General features: G+C 53.1%; 1 protein-coding gene across 1 annotated transcript in view; it reads left to right on the forward strand.

The window, feature by feature from the left end:
- The window catches only part of TRRAP (transformation/transcription domain associated protein), a 467,034-nt gene that overhangs the window by 110,896 nt on the left and 328,614 nt on the right, over window positions 1-27,524 (forward strand). The window lies entirely within an intron of this gene.

A 27,524-nucleotide genomic window follows, 5' to 3' on the forward strand; every position in this document is an offset into this window, starting at 1 on the left:
ACTATGCACCACGCTCAGACCTACGGGGGCCTGTATCGTGTGTTCTGACTCCATACTGCCTGTGCACCACGCTCAGACCTACGGGGGCCTGTAGCATGTTCTCTGACTCCATACTATGCACCACCCTCAGACCTACTGGAGTCCTGTAGCCTGTGCTCTGACTCCATACTGTGTGTGCACCACCCTCAGATCTACGTGGGTTCTGTAGCATATGCTCGGACTCCATACTCCGTGTGCACCACCCTCAGATCTACGGGGGTCCTGTAGCGTGTGCACTGACTCCTTACTATGCACCACGCTCAGACCTATGGGGGTCCTGTAGCATGTGCTCTGACTCCATACTGCCTGTGCACCACCCTCAGAGCTACGGGGTCCTGTAGCGTGTGCTCTGACTCCTTACTATGCACCACCCTCAGACCTACGGGGGTCCTGTAGCGTGTGCTCTGACTCCTTACTATGCACCACCCTCAGACCTACGGGGGTCCTGTAGCGTGTGCTCTGACTCCATACTGCGTGTGCACCACCCTCAGACCTACGGGGGTCCTGTAGGTTGTGCCCTGACCCTGGGGGTACGGAGTAATCTATGTCTACACAGCCTCCACTATGTGAGTGCAATCGCCTGCAATAATGGGATATTTGGGGACTCTGTGAATAATTGTTAACAATCATCACATAATTCATTGTACTTCTAATTTTCGGAGCCGCTTTGTTCGGCTGCGACTTTTATTACAGAAAACAAAATGTTAATTTCTGCGGATATGGAAAGTTTATTTTCTTTAATACCGTGGATGGTTGTTTATGTGGATGCGTGAATCCACCCCGGAGGCGCGCCGTGATATTTTGACTTGTGATCTTTAAAGGTCAGCTCCAATTTCATGTTAATTATGGTGTAATCGGGTGTGAAATTCACGTTACAATCAGGTGAGCACGTAAATGTCTTATTTCTAGCTCCTTATGTAATGTTTAATTTTCCAGACTTTTTGGTTCAGGGATTATTTAAGAGCCAAATTGGAAGAAACGTCGTCAAGACGCCTCTGTGATCCTGTGTCTTATAATATATCTTATTGGTCTTTAGCTCCAAATTTCCCTCTCCCTTTAAAGACCCATAGAGATAAATGGGGAAAAAAATGTCTGCTGGTGGCCAACACTACAGGGAGGTTACTGCAGAGGGGTTCATACATTCAGCCCAATGTAAGCTCTTAAAGGGGTATTCCAGCCATAAATAACTACTGGTAGATCGGTGAGGGGTTTAGGAATCGGATTGAAGGGGGAAAGGATGGTAACCGGAGTCTCTTTAGGCTATGTGCACATGTGGCGATTTTATTTTTGCGGTTTTCCTTATTTTAATCAATAAAAGGAAAAAGCATCCCAGCAAAGTCTGAGAATCATGACTTGTTCAGTGCACACGTGGCTTCTTTTTTCCTTGCAGATTTTGTTGTTGAAAAAAGAAGCAGGATGTCAATTGTTTCTGCGTTTTTGTTTATGTAATTCCCTGCAGTGCTTTATCACTGCTACTGCAGTGCTTTATCACTGCTACTGCAGTGCTTTATCACTGCTGCTGCGGTGCTTTATCACTACTGCTGCGGTGCTTTATCACTGCTGCTGCGGCGCTTTATCACTGCTGCTGCGGTGCTTTATCACTGCTGCTGCGGTGCTTTATCACTACTGCTGCGGTGCTTTATCACTACTGCTGCGGTGCTTTATCACTACTGCTGCGGTGCTTTATCACTACTGCTGCGGTGCTTTATCACTACTGCTGCGGTGCTTTATCACTACTGCTGCGGTGCTTTATCACTACTGCTGCGGCGCTTTATCACTACTGCTGCGGCGCTTTATCACTGCTGCTGCGGCGCTTTATCACTGCTGCTGTGGCGCTTTATCACTACTGCTGCGGCGCTTTATCACTACTGCTGCGGCGCTTTATCACTACTGCAGCGGCGCTTTATCACTGCTGCTGCGGCGCTTTATCACTACTGCTGCAGTGCTTTATCACTGCTGCTGCGGCGCTTTATCACTGCTGCTGCGGTGCTTTATCACTGCTGCTGCGGCGCTTTATCACTACTGCTGTGGCGCTTTATCACTGCTGCTGCGGCGCTTTATCACTGTTGCTGCGGCGCTTTATCACTACTGCTGCGGCGCTTTATCACTACTGCTGCGGCGCTTTATCACTACTACTGCGGCGCTTTATCACTACTACTGCGGTGCTTTATCACTATACTACAGTGGATTATAGAGCAGCACTTCGTCTCACATACCGTGCATACAGCATGGTGTGTGAGGCTTTCCATAGCTCAGTAACCCGGGGTCGTTATGGTGACGACCCAGGGTTACTATGGCAGCGATCGGGTCCCTGTGATTGCATTACAGGGACCTAATCGCCAGGGACAGGTAAGCGATTCCTCTCCCTGCCTTCTGAATCGCACTGATCACAGCATTCAGGGGGTTAATCTGCTAGGATGGGTGCGGGCTCCACCCCAGGCAGTGAGAGCTGGCTCCCAGCTGTAACATCAGCCGAAAACCCAGCGATCACGTGGGTACAGCTCCTGAACCCCTGTGATTTAAAAAAAAAAAAAAAAAAAAAAAAAAAAAAAACAGGAAAAAAAGTGAAAAAATGCGCAAATGTATTAAAAATGCACAATTTTTTAGCTGCTTTTTGCCTGCTGAAACATGCTTTTCTTTAGTGTGGAGAAAAGAAGCACACAAGAAAACACAACGTTGGCACATAGCCAAACTGTCAAACTTGGCACTGCAGTGTGCATACGTGTGGCTGCGTCTACTACCGTGGCTCAGCCCCGTGCCTACGGGTGTTATTTTGTGCAGAGAGCACCACCATCTTTATTCTGCATTCCATGGATCACACGTTAAAGGGGTTTTCCAATCCTTTAAAGTTTAATAGCATAAATTTGAGGTAGGCGATCAATTTGAGATGTGGGGATCCAGCTCTCTTCACTCACGATGAGGGAGGTGGTCACCTTTTTGAAGGTGCCGCAGTGCCCGGGCCAGTGACATGCCCCTTTTATTGTTTACACTGCTTCCTTCAGGATAGCTTTTTTTCTTCTAGTAGCAGCTGTGCCTGGTATTACAATTCATTTAACCCCTTCAGCCCCCAGCCTGTTTTCACCTTAAAGACCCGGCCATTTTTTGCAATTCTGACCAGTGTCACTTTGACAGGTTATAACTCTGGAACGCTTCAACGGATCCTGGCGATTCTGAGATTGTTTTTTCGTGACATATTATACTTCATGTCAGTGGTAAATTTAGGACGATATGTTTTGCGTTTATTTGGGAAAAGTTTGGAAATTTGGCGAACATTTTGAAAATTTCGCAATTTTCAAAATTTGAAATTTTATGCCCATAAATCTGTGAGATATGTCACACAAAATAGTTACTATGTAACATTTCCCACTTGCCTACTTTACACCAGCGCAATTTTCGAAACAAAATTTTTTCCCGTTAGGAAGTTAGAAGGGTTCAAAGTTCATCCGCAATTTTTCATTTTTCCAACAAAATTTACAAAAAAAATTTTTTAGGTACCACATCACATTTGGAGTGACTTTGAGAGGCCTAGGTGACAGAAAATACCCAAAAGTTACCCCATTCTAAAAACTGCATCCCTCACACTGCTCAAAACTACATCCAAGAAGTTTATTAACCCTTTAGGAGCTTTACAGCAACCAAAGCAATGTGGAAGGAAAAAATGAAAATTTCTTCAGCGCTCTATTGGGAGACCCAGACGATTGGGGTATAGCTACTGCCCTCCGGAGGCCACACAAAGCACTACACTAAAAAGTGCAAGGCCCCTCCCCTTCTGGCTATACCCCCCCGTGGTATCACGGGTTCTCCAGTTTTCAAGCTTTGTGCGAAGGAGGTCAGACATCCACGCATAGCTCCACAGATTTTAGTCAGCAGTAGCTGCTGACTATATCGGATGGAAGAAAAGAGGGCCCATATAGGGCCCCCAGCATGCTCCCTTCTCACCCGTTGATGGTGTTGTAAGGTTGAGGTACCTATTGCTGGTACGGAGGCTGGAGCCCACATGCTGCTTTCCTTCCACATCCCCCTGAGGGGCTCTGAGGAAGTGGGATCCTGCCGGCCTCAAAGCTCTGACGCCGGGCTCCATCCACAGACCCATTTGAACCTGCTGGATACGGAGCTGGAGTACCGTTCAGGGACATGGCCCTGCACCATTACAGGTACTCTGTGTCCCCGTACACACAGGCACAGCACACTCCAGACTTGCTGGGTGTGCTAGTGCGCCGGGGACAGTAAAGGGTTACAGTCACTGCAGCTTTGCTGAGTGACTTTGTGTTTTGGGAACTACCGCGCCGGACGCTCCGGGAGCGGCGGCGCGGCTGGGACTTGTAGTTCGCCGGGGACTGGGCGCCGACCGCGCTTTTACGGCGGCGGCGCTTATAAATCCAGTCCCCGGCTTCTGCGGCCTAGTGCCGCTTCGTTCCCGCCCCCTCCCTGTCACTCAGGGAAGGGGACAGGCGCTGAGCAATCAGCAGCGCCGAGGGCTGGAGCCTTTTTACATGCTCCAGCCCTCTCACTGCACACTGTCGGACGCCGGATTCCCGCTCTGCCTTGGGGGCACGCCCACGGCCCGCCCCTCCTCACATGAGCTGGGGAAGAAGCCGGCAGCCATTACTGCAGTCCGAGCTCGGACTTTCGGCACCAAGGCAGGACGGTGGCGATCATACACCCGCTTATAGGCGGGCGGTAAGAGGCACACATAGTGCTGACCACGATATAACTGCAGTGTGTACATGTGTTGTTTTTTACTGCATAGGTCGCTATATGCCCGCTTGGGGAGCGACACATCAGCAGCAGGAAAGCAGGTGTGCTAAGGCACAGGCTTTCTAGGCTGCTTGTATTGCACGACTGAGGTGTTCATTTGTGTTTATGCTTATATGCTATACATTGCACTGTACAGTCGCTAGTCTTAGCTATATTCTCCTGGAATGGCTAGACTACAGCAGCAGAAAACCAAGGGTGCTGGGGCACAGGTTTTTTTCTATGCTGCTTGTATTGCATGGGCTGCAGTGTGCATTTGTACTTGTGCTTGTATGCTATACATAGCACTGTATGGTCACTCTTCTGGGCCATATTCCCCGAGATGACTAGTCTACAGCAGCAGAAGAGCTGGGGTGCCAGGGCACAGGCTTCTATGCTGCTGGTATTGCATGTGCTGCAGTGTTCATTTGTACTTGTGCTTGTATGCTATACATTGCACTGTAGGGTCACTCTTCTGGGCTATATTCCCCTAGATGACTAGTATACAGCAGCAGAAGAGCAGGGGTGCCAGGGCACAGGCTTCTATGCTGCTTGTATTGCTTGTGCTGCAGTGGTCTTTTGTACTTTATGCCTGTATGCTATACATTGCAATGTACGGTCACCAATCTTGGCTATATACTTCTAGATAGCTAGTCGGCAGCGGCAAAAAAGCAACACAGATTTCAGTGCTGTTTTTACTACATGGGATGCTGTTCATGACACCGTCCCATTGTGTGCATGCTCCCCTGTAGCACGTCGTCTGCCGGGGTCTCTAGCACTTCGTCTGCCGGGGCTCTACTAGTTGTGGCCAAAGAAACCTCCTGTCAACCCTGTCCATGGACAGGGACGGAGTAGTCATAATATAGAGACTTGCACCCATGGGCAATCTACTTGACCAAAAGGCAGCTCTTCAGGGCTTTGATACTGACATCGCTCTCAATCCGGATTCACCGGGTGGTAACGCCATACGGAATGATCCTATACCGTCCATCAATGGAAGGTTGGATCTTTCTCCCTCAGCTCCCCCAGTGGAGATAGGAGACGAACAGGAGAAGTTCCTTTTCAGTATCTCACGCAGATATTGAGTATTTTTCTGGCCACGCTGACTTCAGAGAAGCAGTCCAGGAACACCACGCTTACCAGATAAGCGTCTTCTCCAAACGTTTTTAGGATACACGTTATCCCTTTTCCCCTGACGTGGTCAGCGCTGGACCCAGGGTCCAAAGGTGGATTCTCCAATCTCCAGGCTTGCATATAGAGCCATAGTTGCACTGGAGATGGGGCTTCACTTCAAGATGCCATTCACAGACAGATGGACTCTGGTTGAAATCTGTCTAGGAGGCTATCGGCGTGTCGGTTGCTCCGGCATCCACAGCCGTATTGGCAACCTAACCTTTTCAGCTGTTCTTGCGCAGCTGACCTTGAGCAGGGACATCTGTACCGCAGAGGCGTCCGTAACCCCGCAATGTCTGCACTGCGACTTACCCTGTTAATACTGTCCTAAAAGTACAGTCGAGGTTTCGGTCCTTCCCAAGCTCCGGCAGGTCCCAATTGTCCTCGTGCAAAAGGGCTACAAAACCTCAGACGGGCTCAGATTCCGGCCGGGCTCAATCTCGCCCAAGGAAGGCAGTCGGAGGAACCGCTACCAAGGCGGTCTCCTCAGGACTCTCAGCTCTCTCTCTCTCTCTCTCTCCGCATCCGCGGTTGATGGCAGACTCCCCCGCCTTTGGCGACATTTAGCTGCCACAGGTCACAGACCGGTGGGTGACGGACATTGTGCTCACGTGCACAGGACAGTGTTCTGTTCTCGTCCTCCGACTCCATTCTTCAGAACGGCCCCACCTCTCCACCGAGCAGATGCCCTGCTGCAGGCGGTGGACGCGCTAAGAGCAGAAGGAGTGGTGATCCCTGTCCCCCCTCAGGAACGAGGGCGAGGGTTTGTACTCCAATCTCTTTGTGGCTCCAAAAATGGACGGTTCCTTCCGTCCTGTTCTGGTCCTGAAACTGCTCAACGAGCATGCGAACGCCAGGCGGTTCCGGATGGGATCCCTCCGATCCGTCATTGCCTCAATGTCTCGAGGAGACTTCCTTGCCTCAACAGACATCAAAGATGCCTATCTCCACGTGCCAATTGCTACGGAGCACCAACGTTTTCTACGTTTTGTGATAGGAGACGAACATCTTCAGTTCGTAGCTCTGCCATTCAGTCTGGCGACAGCCCCACGGGTGTTCACCAAGGTCATGGCAGCAGTGGTAGCAGTCTTGCACTCTCAGGGACACCCGGTGATCCCGTACTTGGACGATCTACTCGTCAAAGCACCCTCCCTCGAGGCATGCCAACGCAGCCTGAATGTTACGCTGGAGACTCTCCAGACTTTCGGGTGGATCATCAATTTGGCAAGGTCAAATCTGTCTCCGACTCAATCACTAACGTATCTCGGCACGGAGTTTCATACTCTATCAGCCATAGTGAAGCTTCCGCTGAACCAGCAGTGTTCACTGCAGACAGAGGTGCAGTCTCTCCTTCAAGGCCAGTCGCACCCCTTAAGGCGCCTCATGCACTTCCTAAGGAAGATGGTGGCAGCCATCGAGGCAGTTCTCTTTGCGCAGTTTCATCTGCGCCAACGGCAATGGGACATTCTCCGCCAATGGGATGGGCAGTCAACCTCCCTGGACGGGAAGTCTCCCTTTCCCTGACGGCCGAGGACTCTCTGCAATAGTGGCTTATTCCCACCTCATTGTCATAGCCCCCATCCTGGGCAGTGGTCACGACAGATACGAGTCTGTCAGGGTGGGGAGCAGTTTGTCTCCGCCACATGGCTCAGGGGACGTGGACTCAGCAGGAGTCCACCCTTCAGATCGATGTTCTGGAAATCGGGGCAGGGTATCTTACCCTATTAGCTTTCCAGAAGTGGCTAGAAAGAGAGCAGATCCGAATCCAGTCGGACATCTCCACAGCGGTGGCATACATCAACCACCAAGGAGGGACACGCAGTCAGCAGTCTTCCAGGAAGTCCGGCGAATCCTCATGTGGGTGGAGGACACAGCATCCACCATATCCGCAGTTCACATCCCGGGCGTAGAAAACTGGGAAGCAGACTTCCTCAGTCGCCAGGGCATGGACGCGGGGGAATGGTCCCTTCACCCGGACGTGTTTCAGGAAATCTGTTGCCGCTGGGGGGTGCCGGACGTCGACCTAATGGCGTCTCGGCACACCAACGAGGTCCCGGCATTTATGGCACGATCGCGCGATCACAGAGCTCTGGCGGCAGACGCCTTAGTGCAAGATTGGTCGCAGTTCCGGCTCACATATGTGTTTCCACCTCTGGCACTCTTGCCCAGAGTACTGCGCAAAAATCAGATCCGATTGCAGCCGCGTCATACTCGTCGCACCAGACTGGCCGAGGAGATCGTGGTACCCGGATCTGTGGCATCTCACGGTCGGCCGACCGGGGTCACTACCAGACCGACCAGACTTACTGTCTCAAGGGCCGTTTTCTCCATCGGAATTCTGCGGCCCTGAACCTGACTGTGTGGCCTTTGTGTCCTGGATCCTAGCGTCTTCAGGATTATCCCAAGGGGTCGTTGCCACCATGAGACAGGCTAGGAAGCCCACGTCTGCTAAGATCTACCACAGAACGTGGAAGATTTTCTTAATCTGGTGCTCTACTCAGGGAGTGTCTCCCTGGCCATTTGCATTGCCTACTTTTTCTTTCCTTCCTACAATAGGAGTTAGAAAAGGGCTTGTCGCTAGACTCCCTCAAAGGGCAAGTCTCAGCACTATCCGTGTTTTTTCAGAAGCGTCTAGCACGTCTTTCTAAGGTGCGCACGTTCCCGCAGGGGGTTTGTCATATCGTACCCCCGTACAAGCGGCCGTTAGATCCATGGGATCTGAACAGGGTTCTAGTTGCTCTCCAGAAGCCGCCTTTCGAGCCTCTGAAGGAAGTTTCCTTTTCTCGCCTGTCACAGAAGGTGGCGTTTCTCGTTGCGATCACATCGCTTCGGCGAGTGTCTGAGCTGGCAGCTCTGTCATCCAAGGCTCCCTTCCTGGTGTTTTCACCAGGACAAGGTAGTGCTGCGCATCATTCCGGAGTTTCTCCCTAAGGTCGTATCCTCGTTTCATCTTAATCAGGATATCTCCTTACCGTCCTTTTGCACTCATCCGGTTCACCGGTATGAGAATGTTTACGTTTGCTAGATCTGGTGAGAGCACTCAGAATCTACATTTCCCGCACGGCGCCCATACGCCGTTCCGATGCCCTTGTCGCTGGTACGCGCAAGAGGTTGCAGGCTTCTAAAGCCACCCTGGCTCGATGGATCAAAGAATCAATTCTGGAAGCCTACCGTTCTGCAGGGCTTCCGGTTCTCTCAGGGCTGAAAGCCCATTCAACCAGAGCCGTGGGTGCGTCCTGGGCGCTACGACACCAGGCTTCGGCTCAACAGGTGTGCCAGGCAGCAACCTGGTCGAGTCTGCACACTTTCACCAAACATTATCAGGTGCATACCTATGCTTCGGCGGATGCCAGCTTAGGTAGAAGAGTCCTGCAGGCGGCAGTGACATCCCCGTAGGGGAGGGCTGTTTTGCAGCTCTAACATGAGGTATCTCTTTACCCACCCAGGGACAGCTTTTGGACGTCCCAATCGTCTGGGTCTCCCAATAGAGCGCTGAAGAAGAAGGGAATTTTGTTACTTACCGTAAATTCCTTTTCTTCTAGCTCTTATTGGGAGACCCAGCACCCGCCCTGTTGTCCTTCGGGATTTCTTGGTTGTTTGCGGGTACACATGTTGTTCATGTTGAACGGTTTTTCAGTTCTCCGACGTTATTCGGAGTTAATTTGTTTAAACCAGTTATTGGCTTCCTCCTTCTTGCTTTGGCACTAAAACTGGAGAACCCGTGATACCACGGGGGGGTATAGCCAGAAGGGGAGGGGCCTTGCACTTTTTAGTGTAGTGCTTTGTGTGGCCTCCGGAGGGCAGTAGCTATACCCCAATCGTCTGGGTCTCCCAATAAGAGCTAGAAGAAAAGGAATTTACGGTAAGTAACAAAATTCCCTTCTTTACTTTTTTACACAAAAATGTTACTTTAGCCATAAAATTTAGCATTTTCACAAGGGTATCAGGAAAAATGCACCATAAAATTAAGTGTGCAATTTCTCCTGAGTACACCGATATCTCATATGTGGGGGAAATCAATTGTTTTGGCGCACGGCAAGGCTCGGAAGAGAAGGAGCATCATTTGAATTTCTTCAGCGCTCTATTGGGAGACCCAGACGATTGGGGTATAGCTACTGCCCTCTGGAGGCCACACAAAGCACTACATTAAAAGTGCAAGGCCCCTCCCCCTCTGGCTATACCCCCCCCGTGGTATCACGGGTTCTCCAGTTTTAGCTTTGTGTGCGAAGGAGGTCAGACATTCCATGCATAGCTCCACAGATTTTAGTCAGCAGTAGCTGCTGACTATTTCGGATGGAAGAAAAGAGGACACATATAGTGTCCCCAGCATGCTCCCTTCTCACCCCTGGATGGTGTTGTAAGGTTGAGGTACCTATTGCTGGTACAGGGCTGGAGCCTGACATGCTGTTTTCCTTCCACATCCCCTGGTAGGGCTCTGTGGAAGTGGGATCCTGCCGGCCTCTCAGCTCTGACGCCGGGCTCCATCCACAGACCCATTAGAACCTGATGGAGACGGAGCAGGAGTACGATCAGGGACAGGCCCTGCATCATACAGGTACTCTGTGTCCCCGGCAGGCACAGACACACTCCGGGCTGGCTGGGTGTTGTAGTGCGCCGGGGACCGCAACGTTGGAGTAAAGGCCCCGTCACACTAAGCAACATCGCTAGCAACATCGCTGGTAACGAACAACTTTTGTGACGTTGCTAGCGATGTTGCTGTGTGTGACATCCAGCAACAACCTGGCCCCTGCTGTGAGGTCGTTGGTTGTTGCTGAATGTCCTGGGCCATTTTTTAGTTGTTGCTGTCCTGCTGTGAAGCACAGATCGCTGTGTGTGACAGCGAGACAGCAACAACTAAATGTGCAGGCAGCAGGAGCCGGCTTCTGCGGAGGCTGGTAACTAATGTAAACATCGGGTAACCAAGAAGCCCTGTCCTTGGTTACCCGATATTTACCTTTGATACCAGCCTCCTCCGCTCTCACTGCCTGTGCTGCCGGCTCCTGCTCTGTGCACAGATAGCTGCAGCACACATCAGGCAATTAACCCGATGTGTGCTGTAACTAGGAGAGCAAGGAGCCAGCGCTCAGTGTGCGCTGCTCCCTGCTCTGTGCACATTTAGCTGCAGCACACATCGGGTTAATTAACCTGATGTGTGCTGTAACTAGGAGACTGGGGGCTGGTCACTGGTTGCTGGTGAGCTCACCAGCAACTCGTGTAGCCACGCTCCAGCGATCCCTGCCAGGTCAGGTTGCTGGTGGGATCGCTGGAGCGTCGCAGTGTGACATCTCACCAGCAACCTCCTAGCAACTTACCAGCGATCCCTATCGTTGTTGGGATCGCTGGTAAGTTGCTTAGTGTGACTGGACCTTTAGTGTCCCTACAGATTACTGGGGGATTGTTTGTTTGTGTATGGGAACGCAGCGCCGACCCCCTCTGGACCGGGCGGCGCTGCTGTGACTTGTGGTGCGCCGGGGATCCGCCGTCCGCGCTTTTACGGCGGCGGCGGTTATAAATTGAGTCCCCGGCTTTTTGGGCCTAGGACGCCGGCAGCTCCGATTCGTTCCCGCCCCCACCCTGTCATTCAGGGCAGGGGAGAGACGCTGTTCGCTAGCAGCGACGAGGGCTGGAGCCTGATTTACATGCTCCAGCCCTCACACTAGGCACAGAGGGAAGCAGGCTTCCCGCTCTTAGCCAGGAACGCCCAGGGCCCGCCCCCCTTCTCTCTCAGGACGCCGGCAGCCATTACATGCAGTCTGGCTGGAGGAAGGACGCAAGGCTCTGGGAGACCTGGACTAGGGGCTATCTGGCGACCACACACCCGCTTTTTAAGCGGGCGGTAAGCGATTTTTCTGTGCTGGTCCCTCTAGTGCCTCACGGTGTATCGGTGTACTGTGTAGGATATAGAGATATTGTATTTCTTGCACTGTGAGGTCGCTTCTGGCTGCATCTCCCAGATCACTCTGTGGAAGCAACAACATGCCATCCTCAAAACGCAAGGCTGCCAAGGCTAGGGCTGTGTATACTGCGGGTGCTGCATGTGGGGCTAATCTACCAGCAGGCTCCGATGACCCCCATTGTGTGCAATGCTCCGACCCGGTGCTGCTTCGCCAGCCGGAGTCAGGAGGGAGAGTGACCCAGGCTGAGACGCCTGTAAGTCCTGCCCCGGTGACAGGGACAGACTTTGCAGTTTTTGCTGATAATATGTCTGTCTCTATGGCAAAAATCCTTGAAACCTTGCAATCTATGCATGGGGCTCAGTCTTTGGGCACGGCGAGGCCTCTGTCCTCAGGTCCCCCTCACTTGGAATTAATCCAGCCCACAGGGGGGTCCCCGGCTTCACAGGCCGAGGATTATGACTCAGATGATAGCCCCAGCCACCCTAAGCGAGCTCGCTGGGAAAGACCCTCGACGTCATCACACTGCTCAGGGTCTCAGCGCAATCAGTCTCCCTGTGATGTGTCTGATGAGAGTGATCAGGAATCCATTCCTGGAACCCTTCTCAACCTGGATACCCCTGATGGGGATGCCATGGTAAACGACCTTATCTCAGCCATCAATAGGCTGTTGGATATTTCTCCCCCAGCCCCTTCAGCAGAAGAGGCGGCTGCGGAGCAGGAGAAGTTTCGTTTCCTTTATCCCAAGCGTAAATTGAGTGCTTTGTTGGATCACTCTGACTTCAGAGAATCAATCCAGAAGCACGACGCTCACCCAGAAAGGCGTTTCTCTAAACGATCTAAAGATACGCGTTTCCCTTTCCCCCCTGAGGTGGTCAAGCGCTGGACACAGTGTCCAAAGGTAGACCCCCCGATTTCCAAACTCGCAGCTAGGTCCATAGTTGCAGTGGAGGATGGCGCTTCACTTAAAGATGCCAATGACAGACAGATGGACCTTTGGTTAAAATCTGTCTATGAAGCTATCGGCGCGTCGTTTGCTCCGGCATTCGCAGCCGTATGGGCACTCCAGGCTATTTCAGCTGGCTTAGCAAAAGTGGATGCTATCATACATCCAGCAGTGCCGCAAGTGGCGCACCTTACCACGCAGATGTCGGCGTTTGCGTCTTACGCTATCAATGCGGTCCTAGAATCTACCAGTCGCACCTCAATGGCGTCCGCCAATTCGGTAGTTTTGCGCAGAGCCTTGTGGTTAAAGGACTGGAAAGCAGATGCTGGTTCCAAAAAATGTTTAACCAGTTTGCCGTTATCTAGAGATAGACTGTTTGGCGAGCCATTGGCTGATATCATTAAGCAGTCTAAGGGTAAAGACTCCTCTTTACCACAACCCAGAACAACCAAACCTCAGCAGAAAAAGTGGCAGCAGAGGTTTCAGTCCTTTCGAGGTTCGGGCAAGACACCATTTACCTCGTCCAAAGGGACTCAGAGGACGCAAAGAAACTCAGATTCGTGGCGGGCTCACACGCGCCCCAAGAAAGCAAATGGAGGTACCGCTTCCAAAGCGGCTACCTCATGACTTCCAGCCCCCTCCCTCCGCATCGCCGGTCGGGGGCAGGCTCTCCCGCTTTTCCGGCATTTGGATGTCACAGGTCAAAGACCGGTGGGTGACGGACATTTTGTCTCGCGGGTACAGAATCGAGTTCAATTCTCGTCCTCCAGCTCGGTTCTTCAGAACCTCCCCACATCCAGACCAAGCAGATGCTCTGCTGCAGGCGGTGGGCTCCCTAAGAGCGGAAGGAGTGGTGATCCCAGTCCCTCCTCAGGAACAAGGGCAAGGGTTTTACTCCAATCTCTTTGTGGTTCCAAAAAAGGACGGCTCGTTCCGTCCTGTTCTGGACCTAAAACGGCTCAACAAACATGTGCACGCCAGGAAGTTCCGGATGGAAACCCTGCGTTCTGTCATTGCCTCAATGTCCAGAGGAGACTTCCTTGCCTCAATAGACATCAAAGATGCTTATCTCCACGTGCCAATTGCTACAGAACATCAACGTTTTCTACGTTTTGTGATAGGAGACGACCATTTTCAGTTCGTAGCTCTGCCATTTGGTCTGGCAACAGCCCCACGGGTCTTCACCAAGGTCATGGCGGCGGTGGTAGCAGTCTTGCACTCTCAGGGACACTCGGTGATCCCTTACCTAGACGATTTATTGGTCAAAGCTCCCTCTCAAGAGGCATGTCAGCACAGCCTGAATGCTACGCTGGAGACCCTACAGTCTTTCGGATGGATCATCAACTTTCCAAAGTCGATCCTATCACCGACTCAATCACTAACGTATCTTGGCATGGAGTTTCATACTCTAGCAGCGATAGTGAAGCTTCCGCTGAACAAGCAGCGGTCACTACAGACAGGGGTGCAATCTCTTCTGCAGGGCCAGTTGCATCCCTTGCGGCGCCTCATGCATTTCCTAGGGAAGATGGTGGCAGCCATGGAAGCAGTTCCCTTTGCGCAGTTTCATCTGCGCCCACTTCAATGGGACATTCTCCGCCAATGGGACGGGAAGTCAACGTCCCTGGACAGGAAAGTCTCGCTTTCCCAGACGGCCAAGGACTCCCTACAATGGTGGCTCCTTCCCACCTCATTGTCTCAGGGAAGATCCTTCCTGCCCCCATCCTGGGCAGTAGTCACGACAGATGCGAGTCTGTCAGGGTGGGGAGCAGTATTTCTCCACCACAGGGCTCAGGGGACGTGGACTCCGCAGGAGTCCACCCTTCAGATCAATGTTCTGGAGATCAGAGCAGTGTATCTTGCTCTACTGGCCTTCCAACAGTGGCTGGAAGGAAAGCAGATCCGAATCCAATCGGACAACTCCACAGCGGTGGCATACATCAACCACCAAGGAGGGACGCGCAGTCGGCAAGCCTTCCAAGAAGTCCGGCGCATTCTAATGTGGGTGGAGGCCAGAGCATCCACCATATCCGCGGTCCACATCCCAGGCGTAGAAAACTGGGAAGCAGACTTCCTCAGTCGCCAGGGCATGGACGCAGGGGAGTGGTCCCTTCACCCGGACGTGTTTCAGGAAATCTGTCGCCGCTGGGGAGTGCCGGACGTCGACCTAATGGCATCCCGGCACAACAACAAGGTCCCGGCATTCATGGCGAGGTCGCGCGATCAAAGAGCTCTGGCGGCAGACGCCTTGGTTCAAGATTGGTCGCAGTTTCAGCTCCCATACGTGTTTCCGCCTCTGGCGCTCTTGCCCAGAGTGCTACGCAAGATCAGATCCGAGTGCAGCCGCATCATACTCGTCGCTCCAGACTGGCCGAGGAGGTCGTGGTATCCGGATCTGTGGCATCTCACGATCGGTCGACCGTGGTCACTGCCAGACCGACCAGACTTACTGTCCCAAGGGCCGTTTTTCCATCAGAATTCTGCGGCCCTGAACCTGACTGTGTGGCCATTGAGTCCTGGATCCTAGCATCTGCAGGATTATCTCAAGGAGTCGTTGCCACAATGAGACAAGCTAGAAAGTCGAATTCGGCTAAGATCTACCACAGAACGTGGAAGATTTTCTTATCCTGGTGCTCTGCTCAGGGAGTGTCTCCCTGGCCATTTGCATTGCCCAAGTTTCTTTCCTTCCTGCAATCGGGGTTAGAAAAGGGCTTGTCGCTCAGCTCCCTTAAAGGGCAAGTTTCGGCACTATCCGTGTTTTTTCAGAAGCGTCTAGCACGTCTTTCTAAGGTGCGCACGTTCCTGCAGGGGGTCTGTCATATTGTGCCCCCGTACAAGCGGCCGTTAGATCCATGGGATCTGAACAGGGTACTAGTTGCTCTCCAGAAGCCGCCCTTCGAGCCTCTGAAGGAAGTTTCCTTTTCTCGGCTGTCACAGAAAGTGGCGTTTCTTGTTGCGATCACATCGCTTCGGCGAGTGTCTGAGCTGGCAGCTCTGTCATCCAAGGCTCCCTTCCTGGTGTTCCACCAGGACAAGGTAGTGCTGCGCCCTATTCCGGAGTTTCTCCCTAAGGTCGTATCCTCTTTTCATCTTAATCAGGATATATCCTTGCCTTCGTTTTGTCCTCATCCGGTTCACCGGTATGAAAAGGACTTACGTTTGCTAGATCTGGTGAGAGCACTCAGAATCTACATTTCCCGCACGGCGCCCATGCGCCGTGCCGATGCACTTTTTGTCCTTGTCGCTGGTCCGCGCAAGGGGTTGCAGGCTTCTAAAGCCACCCTGGCTCGATGGATCAAAGAACCAATTCTAGAGGCCTACCGTTCTGCGGGGCTTCCGGTTCCTTCAGGGCTAAAAGCCCACTCAACCAGAGCCGTGGGTGCGTCCTGGGCATTACGTCACCAGGCTTCGGCTCAACAGGTGTGCCAGGCAGCTACCTGGTCCAGTCTGCACACTTTCACCAAGCATTATCAGGTGCATACCTATGCTTCGGCGGATGCCAGCTTAGGTAGAAGAGTCCTGCAGGCGGCAGTGACACCCCCGTAGGGGAGGGCTGTTTTGCAGCTCTAACATGAGGTATTTCTTTACCCACCCAGGGACAGCTTTTGGACGTCCCAATCGTCTGGGTCTCCCAATAGAGCGCTGAAGAAGAAGGGAATTTTTTTACTTACCGTAAATTCCTTTTCTTCTAGCTCTTATTGGGAGACCCAGCACCCGCCCTGTTGTCCTTCGGGATGTTTTTTTGTTGTTTGCGGGTACACATGTTGTTCATGTTGAACGGTTTTTCAGTTCTCCGATGTTATTCGGAGTTAATTTGTTTAAACCAGTTATTGGCTTCCTCCTTCTTGCTTTGGCACTAAAACTGGAGAACCCGTGATACCACGGGGGGGGTATAGCCAGAGGGGGAGGGGCCTTGCACTTTTAATGTAGTGCTTTGTGTGGCCTCCAGAGGGCAGTAGCTATACCCCAATCGTCTGGGTCTCCCAATAAGAGCTAGAAGAAAAGGAATTTACGGTAAGTAACAAAATTCCCTTCTTTTGAAAGCAAAATTGTCTGGAATAATTAGCAGATGCGATGTTGCGTTTGGAGACCCCCTGAGGTGCCTAAACAATGGAGCTCCCCCACAAGTGACCCCATTTTGGAAACTAGACCCCTCATGGAATTTATCTAGATGTTTATTGAGCACTTTGAACCTCTGGGGGCTTCACAAAAGTTAATAACTTTGAGCAATGAAAATAAAAAAAAAAAAATTACCATGTCACAAACCACCGGGGGGGTCACTCAGAAATACCCCGCGCTGGCTACCAGTACGTCACAATCGGGGGGTAACAAGTGGGGGTCACCCCTCCTTTATACCTCCCGACCGACAGACAGAGCACGTGACGCGCTCTCTAGCGCCCCTCTTATAGTCAGGCCAATTATGGAATTGCCCGACCATAAGCCAGGAGGCCGCTATACTACTTATGCCGATTATTGAAGGGTCCCCGGTGAGAGTAAGGTATATATTCCCCCGACCTCCGCGGGCGGAATATATAAAATCTCCCCGAATCTCACTGGCCTCCCCACAATAATCCTTGGCACAATTCGCTGCCACCAACCGATTTACGGTAACTATTAGCCGAACACACAGACGTGGGATTCAAGATCGAGATAACAGAACAGCCCAAGATTAATTATATGATTTAATCAGCCTAAAGCACACTAGAACTACAATATATACAATAGGGAATCTACAGAATATACATATGTCAGAGTACAGTTACAATCAAAGCATGGGTTACAAACAGGCATACACAGTTCCAGCAGTTACCTTGTTGCGTCTGGCCACAGGGGGGCGCTGTAGACCAGGTTTCCAGGAACTCCCTCACAGGTCTTTCCCAACCAGGCCCCCGAGCAGAAGAACACTGGAAAATGGCCGAAGTAGGGTTATCAACCTGGGCAGATCCAGGTCCCCTCCTACCTTAGTGACCTCACAGGGAGCACTGCTCCACCCCTGGCTTGAGTTATGGACAATATCCCAACATGGAATATGGGCCATAACTTTGCCTGGGAGCGTCGTAGGCGGACGCCAATGCTCTCATTGTGACAGTTATGAATTTAGCTACAGAACGAGGGGACTCATGACCTGTCTGCCAGTTCCCCATTGACTGATATCACGCCTGGGGCATTTCCCAATGTCCTGCTCCCATAAAAAGGGGGTGCCGGCATCGTCCACATGCGGAGACACCATTCTTATGGTTGCCATATTTATCGGAAATATGGCTTGCGAGATATGAACCATTTTTTACTGGAGTCGTTCTGTCTAGCTAGTTCCATAGCCTTGCTAATGGGATACAACTCTTGTTACAGGGTGACGGCAGGGAGTCATCCTGTGTCCATTGTTCCCACACCACCTCATCTCCATATCACAGGACATGGCCATGGAGGTGTGAGTGGAACACTGAGAACAAGAAGGGAGGGGGCACTGCCAGGGAGTGATGAGGGATTATGACTGGAGTCATAATTCATCTTCATATCCCGGGATTTGCCTCACACCTCCCCCCTTTTGAGGGCGCTAGGGGGCAGCACACTCCGGTGTTCCCCCGTGCGCCCGTCCGCGACCTCTCCTTGTCGGGACAGCCCGTCTGCGTTACCGTGGTCACGGCCCCTTTTGTGGCGAATGGTGAAGTTGTATTGCTGGAGCGCAAGGCTCCATCGCAACAATCGCCCATTCGTCCCAGAGACGGTGTGCAACCAGCTGAGGGGATTGTGGTCCGTCTCCACGATGAAGTGGCGCCCGTATAGATAGGGTTGCAGACGCTGCAGGGCCCACACTATGGCCAGGCACTCCTTCTCCATCGTGGAATAGGCAACTTCCCTTGGTAACAGCTTCCTGCTCAGGTACAAGACTGGGTGCTCTTGGCTCGCAGAGTCCACCTGGCTGAGCACCGCACCGAGGCCGAAGTCACTGGCGTCGGTCTGTACTACAAACGGCCGCGTGAAGTCGGCTGCCTGTAGCACGGGCGGGCTGGACAGGGCGTCCTTTAGGGCCCGGAAGGCTGTCTCGCAGTCCATTGTCCAATCGACTGCAGAGGGCAGCTTCTTCTTGGTGAGGTCCGTCAAGGGCTTTGCCAGGCTACTATAGCATGGAACAAACCTCCTATAGTACCCCGCGGTCCCCAAGAAGGACATCACCTGCTTCTTGGTCCTGGGGGTGGGCCAGGATGCGATGGCTTCCACTTTCTCAGGCTCGGGCTTCAGTGTTCCCCCGCCTACCCGGTGACCGAGGTACTGGACCTCGCTCATGGCCAGCTGACACTTGCCCGGCTTGATGGTCAAACCTGCCCGGTGGACCCGCCTGAGCACCTGTGCTAGATGCTCTAGGTGATCTTCCCAGGTGGGACTGAAGACGGCAATGTCATCCAGGTACGCGGCCGCGTACCCTTCAAGTCCCTTGAGCAGGGTGTTGACCATCCGCTGGAAAGTGGCAGGGGCATTCCTCATCCCGAATGGCATCACCGTGGACTCGTACAGTCCAAATGGGGTAATAAAGGCAGAGCGTTCCCTGGCCTTGCGAGTCAGGGGGATCTGCCAATATCCCCGGCTCAGGTCCATGATGGTCAGGTACTGAGCCCCGGCCAACTGATCGAGCAGGTCATCGATGCGTGGCATTGGGTACGCATCGGCGACCGTGACAGCATTGAGCCCCCTGTAGTCCACGCAGAACCGAGTGGTTCGGTCCTTCTTAGGGACGAGGACTACAGGCGAGGCCCAAGCGCTGTTGGATGCCTGGATCACCCCCAGCTTCAGCATCTCGTCAATCTCCTGGCGCATGTGTTGCTGCACCTCCAGGGAGACCCGATATGCTGAACGCCGGATCGGGGGATGATCCCCAGTGTCCACGTGATGGACAGCCAAGTCAGTCCTTCCGGGCTGGTTGGTAAACAACCCCCGGAAGGGGAGGAGGGTGGCCCACAGCTGGGACCGTTGGTCTTCCAAGAGCTGGTGGCCAACCTCCACATCCTCAATGGATCCGCCTGCCCTAACCTGGGCTAGCATATCCAAGAGGGTTTCCGCTTCTCCCTCCTCGGGCAGGTTGCACACGGGGAGCGCACATGCCTCCCGCTCATGATGTGCCTTCATCATGTTCACATGGAAGGGCTTCCGCCTTCCACGGGCAGGGTCCAGGGTGACCAGGTACGTCACAGGGTTGAGCTGCTGGTACACGAGGTATGGGCCTTCCCAGGCTGCCTGAAGCTTGTCCTGTGGGACGGGGACCAGTACCCACACCTTTTGACCCACTTGGTAGGTCCTCTCACAAGCGTTCTGGTCGTACCAACGCTTCTGATCGGCCTGGGCTTGAGCCATATTGTCGTGTACCAGTTGCGTCAAGGCCTGCATTTTGTCCCGGAAGCGCATGACATACTCGATAACCGACACTCCAGGGGTGGCCAAATCCCCTTCCCAAGCCTCTTTCACCAGAGCCAGGGGGCCCCGCACACGTCGCCCGTACAGGAGCTCAAACGGTGAGAATCCTGTTGAGGCCTGTGGAACCTCCCGGTAAGCAAATAACAGGTGTGGGAGATACCGCTCCCAGTCACGCCCATGGGAGTCGACCAACATCTTAAGCATCTGCTTTAAGGTGCCATTGAACCGCTCGCACAGGCCATTAGTCTGTGGATGGTACGGGCTGGCCACCAGATGTCGCACCTGGACCTGCTTACAGAGGGCCTCCATCAGCTGGGACATGAATTGGGTCCCCCGGTCAGTGAGCATTTCCTGGGGAAAACCCACTCGGGAGAAAATCTCCAGCAATGCGGTGGCCACCTTGTCAGCCCGAATGGACGACAAGGCCACTGCTTCTGGGTACCGGGTGGCATAGTCCACTACCGTCAGTATGAAGCGTTTCCCGGAGCTGCTGGGGATGGCCAGCGGGCCGACCAGATCCACAGCCACCCTCCTGAAAGGCTCATCGATGATTGGCAGAGATACTAGTGGGGCTTTGGGGTGTGGCCCCGCCTTCCCCACTCTCTGACAGGTTTCACACGAACGGCAGTAGGCAGCCACATCGGCCCCCATTTTTGGCCAGTAGAAATGCTGGTTTAACCTGGCCTTGGTCTTAGCGATCCCTAGGTGTCCGGCCATCGGAATCTCATGTGCGATCCGCAACAACTCCGTCCGGAACGGATAGGGTACCACCAACTGTCGGTCCCTGGGCCACGCCTCCGGTGAACCCTGCTGGACCGTGGCCCGGTACAGCCGTCCTTGGTCCCAGACCACTCGCTCCGGGTCCGAGTCCGAGGGAGGCTGTGCCGCCTGCTCCTTAAGAGCTTTCAGGCTGTCGTCAGCTTCTAACGCTGCCTGAAACCCCTGACTAGATGTGGCCAGAATCGACGAGACTGTCACATCTTCAGTCAGTACCCCGGGACCTGTGTCCTGGCCTCCACCTGACTCGGCTGCCACTTGGTCAGAAGGGGAAGAGCTATCGGACCTCCGGGAGGCCCCTTGGCTTCCAGCACTCCCACTGCGGGTGACAGCGGCCACAGCCGCTGCGACCGTGGGTCGTGCCTGCTCCTCCTCCGTTCCTGACCAAGTCGCCGGTTCAGGCAGACCTACCTGGCTTCCTGACACCCCGGTTGTGGGGGAACCATGCACCGAGATCTTACCTGGGAGCACTTCCGCTCCTGGACCGGCCCCAATCTCACCTGCCTGTTCCCCTCCTGCAGCAACAGAACCCCGCTGTGAAATCTCTGGGGACCCCACATTTGCTGTGGTAGCCCCCACCCCACACACTGGTCCTCCCCCTGCAGCACCCTGCTCTCTGCTTATCCCTGCAGAGGGCAACAGATCCCAGCTCACAGGCTGGTTACTTGTAGAGGCATTGTCACACCTTTCTCTGACCCCCTCCCCTGTCACAGCTGCAGCTGAGTGTGTGTCTATGGTGTCTATGCAAGCAGAAATATCAGAGTCCACTCCCTCCTCCCTTACATCATTCATAGATAACACATTAACATTGTCCGGAGGCATGTCAGTACGGGCTGAAGGTTCAGCCCTTGGTTGGGGCCCAAACTGGGAGGTTATCTGCCCCAAATCTGTCCCAAGTAGCACGTTTGCGGGGATCCGATCAGTTACCCCCACCTCCCTCACCCCTCGCCCTGCGCCCCAGTCCACATAAATGTCAGCAACAGGCAGCGCCGGGTCAATGCCTCCAATCCCGGAGACAGCGAGGGTTTTTCCAGGGATCAAGTCTTGGGGGGACACCATCTCAGGCCGCACCAGAGTCACCTCCGAGGCGCTGTCTCGCAGTCCTATGGTCACAGACCGGCCGACGGTGACAGGTTGGAAGCTGTCCAGGGACCTACCACCACCCCCACCCACACAATACACCTTGGGCGGCCCTTGGGACGGGGACGGAGCCGGGGCCTTGGGACGCTGAGGGCACATGGCCTTGAAGTGTCCAGGTAGGTTGCACTGGTGGCACCGTCTTGGTTCCGCCACGGGCCTGGAGAGGGGAGTTGAGGGGGACACCCCCTGCAGTCTAGGGGCAGGTGGGGCAGTCGCAGAATTCATCTTACCCCCTCTCCAGGTGCTGCTGGTGGCCGCTCTCCTGGCCTCAGGGGCCCGGTTGTTGGTGTAGTCATCGGCAAGGGCAGCTGTAGCCGTGGACCCCTTTGGCTTCTGGTCTCGGATGAACTGGCGGAGATCCTCAGGGCAGTTCCACAAGAGTTGCTCCGTGATGAACAAGTTCAGGATCTCCGGTCCGGTGGAAAGCTGCAGGCCTTGGGTCCAGTGGTCGGCAGCTCGGGCAAGTGCCCGCCGGTGGTCAGCCCAGGAGTCCTTTGGTCCCTTCTGTAGGCTCCGGAACTTCTTGCGGTAGGACTCTGGAGTGAGGTTGTACTGTTGGATCAGGGCCCGCTTGAGGGTGTCGTAGCCCTGATCTGCCTCAGCAGGCAAGTCCCCAAGGACATCTAGGGCCTTACCCCTTAAACGGGGGGTCAGGTATTTGGCCCACTGGTCCTTGTCCAGATGGTGCTGCAAGCAAGTCCGTTCAAAAGCAGTCAAGAAAGAGTCCAAGTCTCCATCCTTCTCCAGCACTGGGAAGTCCTCAACACGGACCTTTGGAAGTTTGGTGTCTCGAAGGTCACGTGTGGCTGATGAGGGCCGGAGCTGAGCTAGCTGCAGCTGGTAGTCACGGTCTGCCTGCCGCTCTCGCTCTTCACGCGCTGCCTGCCGCTCTCGCTCCGCAGCCTCACGCTCTGCGTGCCGCTCTGCCCTGCGCTCTGCCAGGAGTTCCTTGTAGCCCTTCTGGTCTCCAGCCTGGAGAAGGGCCATAGCCATTTGAAGAAGGCTATCCGAGCCTCCCAGGCTCGGTGGAATGGCACGTGGTGATCTGCGGCCCGCTGCGGAGCCTGGTGCTTCACTGTCCATTGCAGAGCGGAGGGCTGGCATCTGGCTCGTTGAGGACCCTTGGGTGAGCTGCTCCTCATCTTGTCCATAATTGCTAGGTTGTGCAATGTCCTCTGCAGAACGGTTTTCTGGCGTCGAGCTCCTGGAGGACTCGTGGGCAACCTCCTCATTGCTGTCCACAGCACCGTCCTCCCTCTCTTCGGCTCCTGTCTTAGCATTGGCCAGTTGCATAGCTCTGCTCCTGGTGCCATCAGCCATTCTTGCAGACTTTTGGTCACTGACACAGAACTGACACCTGATGCCTCCACACACCTTACAGTATCTGCACTCTGACACTCTAGTGTTGAGCTAGTCTGAAGACCCCAGCAGCCACAGCTGCTGCAGGCAGTCTTTAGTGTCTGGGAGTATGGGTCTCACACTCACACACACTATTATCTCGATCCCACCGCTATGCCACCAATATGTCACAAACCACCGGGGGGGTCACTCAGAAATCCCCCGCGCTGGCTACCAGTACGTCACAATCGGGGGGTAACAAGTGGGGGTCACCCCTCCTTTATACCTCCCGACCGACAGACAGAGCACGTGACGCGCTCTCTAGCGCCCCTCTTATAGTCAGGCCAATTATGGAATTGCCCGACCATAAGCCAGGAGGCCGCTATACTACTTATGCCGATTATTGAAGGGTCCCCGGTGAGAGTAAGGTATATATTCCCCCGACCTCCGCGGGCGGAATATATAAAATCTCCCCGAATCTCACTGGCCTCCCCACAATAATCCTTGGCACAATTCGCTGCCACCAACCGATTTACGGTAACTATTAGCCGAACACACAGACGTGGGATTCAAGATCGAGATAACAGAACAGCCCAAGATTAATTATATGATTTAATCAGCCTAAAGCACACTAGAACTACAATATATACAATAGGGAATCTACAGAATATACATATGTCAGAGTACAGTTACAATCAAAGCATTTGTTACAAACAGGCATACACAGTTCCAGCAGTTACCTTGTTGCGTCTGGCCACAGGGGGGCGCTGTAGACCAGGTTTCCAGGAACTCCCTCACAGGTCTTTCCCAACCAGGCCCCCGAGCAGAAGAACACTGGAAAATGGCCGAAGTAGGGTTATCAACCTGGGCAGATCCAGGTCCCCTCCTACCTTAGTGACCTCACAGGGAGCACTGCTCCACCCCTGGCTTGAGTTATGGACAATATCCCAACATGGAATATGGGCCATAACTTTGCCTGGGAGCGTCGTAGGCGGACGCCAATGCTCTCATTGTGACAGTTATGAATTTAGCTACAGAACGAGGGGACTCATGACCTGTCTGCCAGTTCCCCATTGGCTGATATCACGCCTGGGGCATTTCCCAATGTCCTGCTCCCATAAAAAGGGGGTGCCGGCATCGTCCACATGCGGAGACACCATTTTTATGGTTGCCATATTTATCGGAAATATGGCTTGCGAGATATGAACCATTTTTTACTGGAGTCGTTCTGTCTAGCTAGTTCCATAGCCTTGCTAATGAGATACAACTCTTGTTACAGGGTGACGGCAGGGAGTCATCCTGTGTCCATTGTTCCCACACCACCTCATCTCCATATCACAGGACATGGCCATGGAGGTGTGAGTGGAACACTGAGAACAAGAAGGGAGGGGGCACTGCCAGGGAGTGATGAGGGATTATGACTGGAGTCATAATTCATCTTCATATCCCGGGATTTGCCTCACATACCACGAAATTGTTACTTGAACCAGGTAGCTTTTTTTTTCACAAGGGTATCAGGAAAAATTGCAACATAAAATGTATTGTGCATTTTCTCCTGAGTACACAGATACCTCATATGTGGTGGAAATCAAATGTTTGGGCGCACAGCAGGGCTCGGAAGGCAAGGTGCGACAATTGACTTTTCAAACGCAAAATTGTCTGGAATCGTTAGTGGATGCCATGTTGTGTTTGGAGACCCCCTGAGGTGCCTAAACAATGGAGCTCCCCCACAAGTGACCCCATTTTGGAAACTAGACCCCTCATTGAATTTATCTAGATGTTTACTGAACACTTTGAACCCCTGGAGGCTTCACAAAAGTTAAGAATGTTCAGCCGTGAAAATATATATATTTTTTTTTTACCATGAAATTGTTATTTCAACCAGGTAGCTTTTTTTTCCACAAGGGTATCAGGAAAAAATGCACCATACAATGTATTGTGCAATTTCTCCTGAGTACACAGATACCTCATATGTGGTGGAAAGTAATTGTCTGGGCACACAGCGGGGCTCAGAAGAGAAGGAGCGCCATTTCACAGCAAAATTGGTTGGAATTATTAGCGTACGCCATGTTGCGTTTGGAGACCCCCTGAGGTGCCTAAACAATGGAGCTCCCCCACAAGTGACCTCATTTTGGAAACTAAACCCCCATGGCATAAATCTACATGGGTAATGAGCACTTTGATCCCTCACGTGCTTCATACATTGAGGCATAAAAACAAAAAAGTACTTTTTTTTTTCTCCACAAAATGTTAGTTTAGGCTCCATTTTTTAATTTGTACAGGGGTAACAGGATAAAGTGGACCGCAAAATTTGTTGGGCAATTTGTTCTGAGTACGCTGATACCTCATATGTGGCAGAAAAACACTGTTTGGGCGCACGGCAGAGCTCCAGAGGAAAGGAGCGTCATTTGACTTTTTAAATGGAAAATTAGCTGGAATCGTTAGCCGCACCATGTCGTGTTTGGAGATCCCCCTGATATGCCCAAACAGTGGAGCTCCCCCACATGTGACCCCATGTTGGAAACTAGACCCCCCCCCCCAATACAAAGAAATATTAGTTTGGCATAATAAAAAATACAGACGTCAGTAAAAAAAAAAAAAATATATGCACCTGCAACTGACACTAAGGCAAGCGCCACACGTGAGAGCAATACACAAATCTCGCATCGCATCACCCGACACAGCCGCACACTCCTGTCTGGAAGAGAGCGACCGTGCCGGATGATGCGGTGTGAGACTCGAGCATCGCTCTCATGTGTGGCACTGGGCTGACCCTTACAATATTCAGTAAAAAATACTGTAGTTGATGATTACTACAGTATAATTTTACTGGCCCTAAACTAAGTTTTTCTTTGTCGCTCCTAATTGGGAGACCCAGACAATTGGGTGTATAGCTACTGCCTCCGGAGGCCACACAAAGCATTACACTTAAAAGTGTAAGGCCCCTCCCCTTCTGCCTATACACCCCCCGTGGGATCACGGGTTCCTCAGTTTTCAAGCTTTGTGCGAAGGAGGCTGACATCCACGCATAGCTCCACTGTTTAGTCAGCAGCAGCTGCTGACTATGTCGGATGGAAGAAAAGAGGGCCCATACTAGGGCCCCCAGCATGCTCCCTTCATACCCCACTCTTTGTCGGCGGTGTTTGTTAAGGTTGAGGTACCCATTGCGGGTACGGAGGCTGGAGCCCACATGCTGCATCCTTCCCCATCCCTCTTAGGGCTCTGGGTGAAGTGGGATTTTACCGGTCTCCAGGCACTGAGACCGTGCTCCATCCACAGCCCCTGGGATCTGCTGGACATGGAGCTGAGTATCGTCAGGGACATGGCCCTGCTACATTAAGGTACTCTGTGTCCCCGTGCAAATCGCGCACACACACACCAGCATTGCTGGGTGTGTTAGTGCGCCGGGGACAATAGCGCTGCGCGCGTGTGCCACACTATCTTCAGCTAGCTGAAGGAGTTAATGGTTTGGAAACGGTCGCGCCGGCCGCTGCTGTCAGTTTTAACTGCGGCGCGGCTGGGACTTGTGGTTCGCCGGGGACTTCCGCGCTCGCCGTGCATATTTGACGGCCGCGCTTACCACTACAGTCCCCGGCTTTTTCCGGCCTAGTTCGTTTCGTTCCCGCCCCCAGGCCTGCCAGTCAGAGTGGGGGCGGGACGCTGTGCAGAACGTCAGCGCCGAGGGCTGGAGTTTACTTTACATACTCCAGCCCTCACACTGAACACAGTGAGACGCTGGTTTCCCGCTCTTCGTCTGAGGCACGCCCACGGTCCGCCCCTCTTCACTGAACGCCGGCAGCCATTCCTGACGTGCTGTTTGAGCTGGAGAAGGGGAGACAAGTTATGGGAGACCCAGGCACGGGATTCTAGCGACCACACACCCGCTTTCAGCGGGCGGTAAGCGACACCTCTGGTGCCTACCCCACTTGTGCTGCAGTGTTCATTTGTATTTTTATGCTATACATTGCACTGTACTGGCGCTGGTAATTCTTCACTATATACCCTCTTGGATTGCTCTGAGACAACAGCATGTCGTCCGCAAAACCAAGGGTGCCAAGGCACAGGCTTTCTATGCTGCC

This window comes from Anomaloglossus baeobatrachus, chromosome 7 (assembly GCF_048569485.1).
Source record: "Anomaloglossus baeobatrachus isolate aAnoBae1 chromosome 7, aAnoBae1.hap1, whole genome shotgun sequence".
Taxonomy (NCBI): domain Eukaryota; kingdom Metazoa; phylum Chordata; class Amphibia; order Anura; family Aromobatidae; genus Anomaloglossus; species Anomaloglossus baeobatrachus.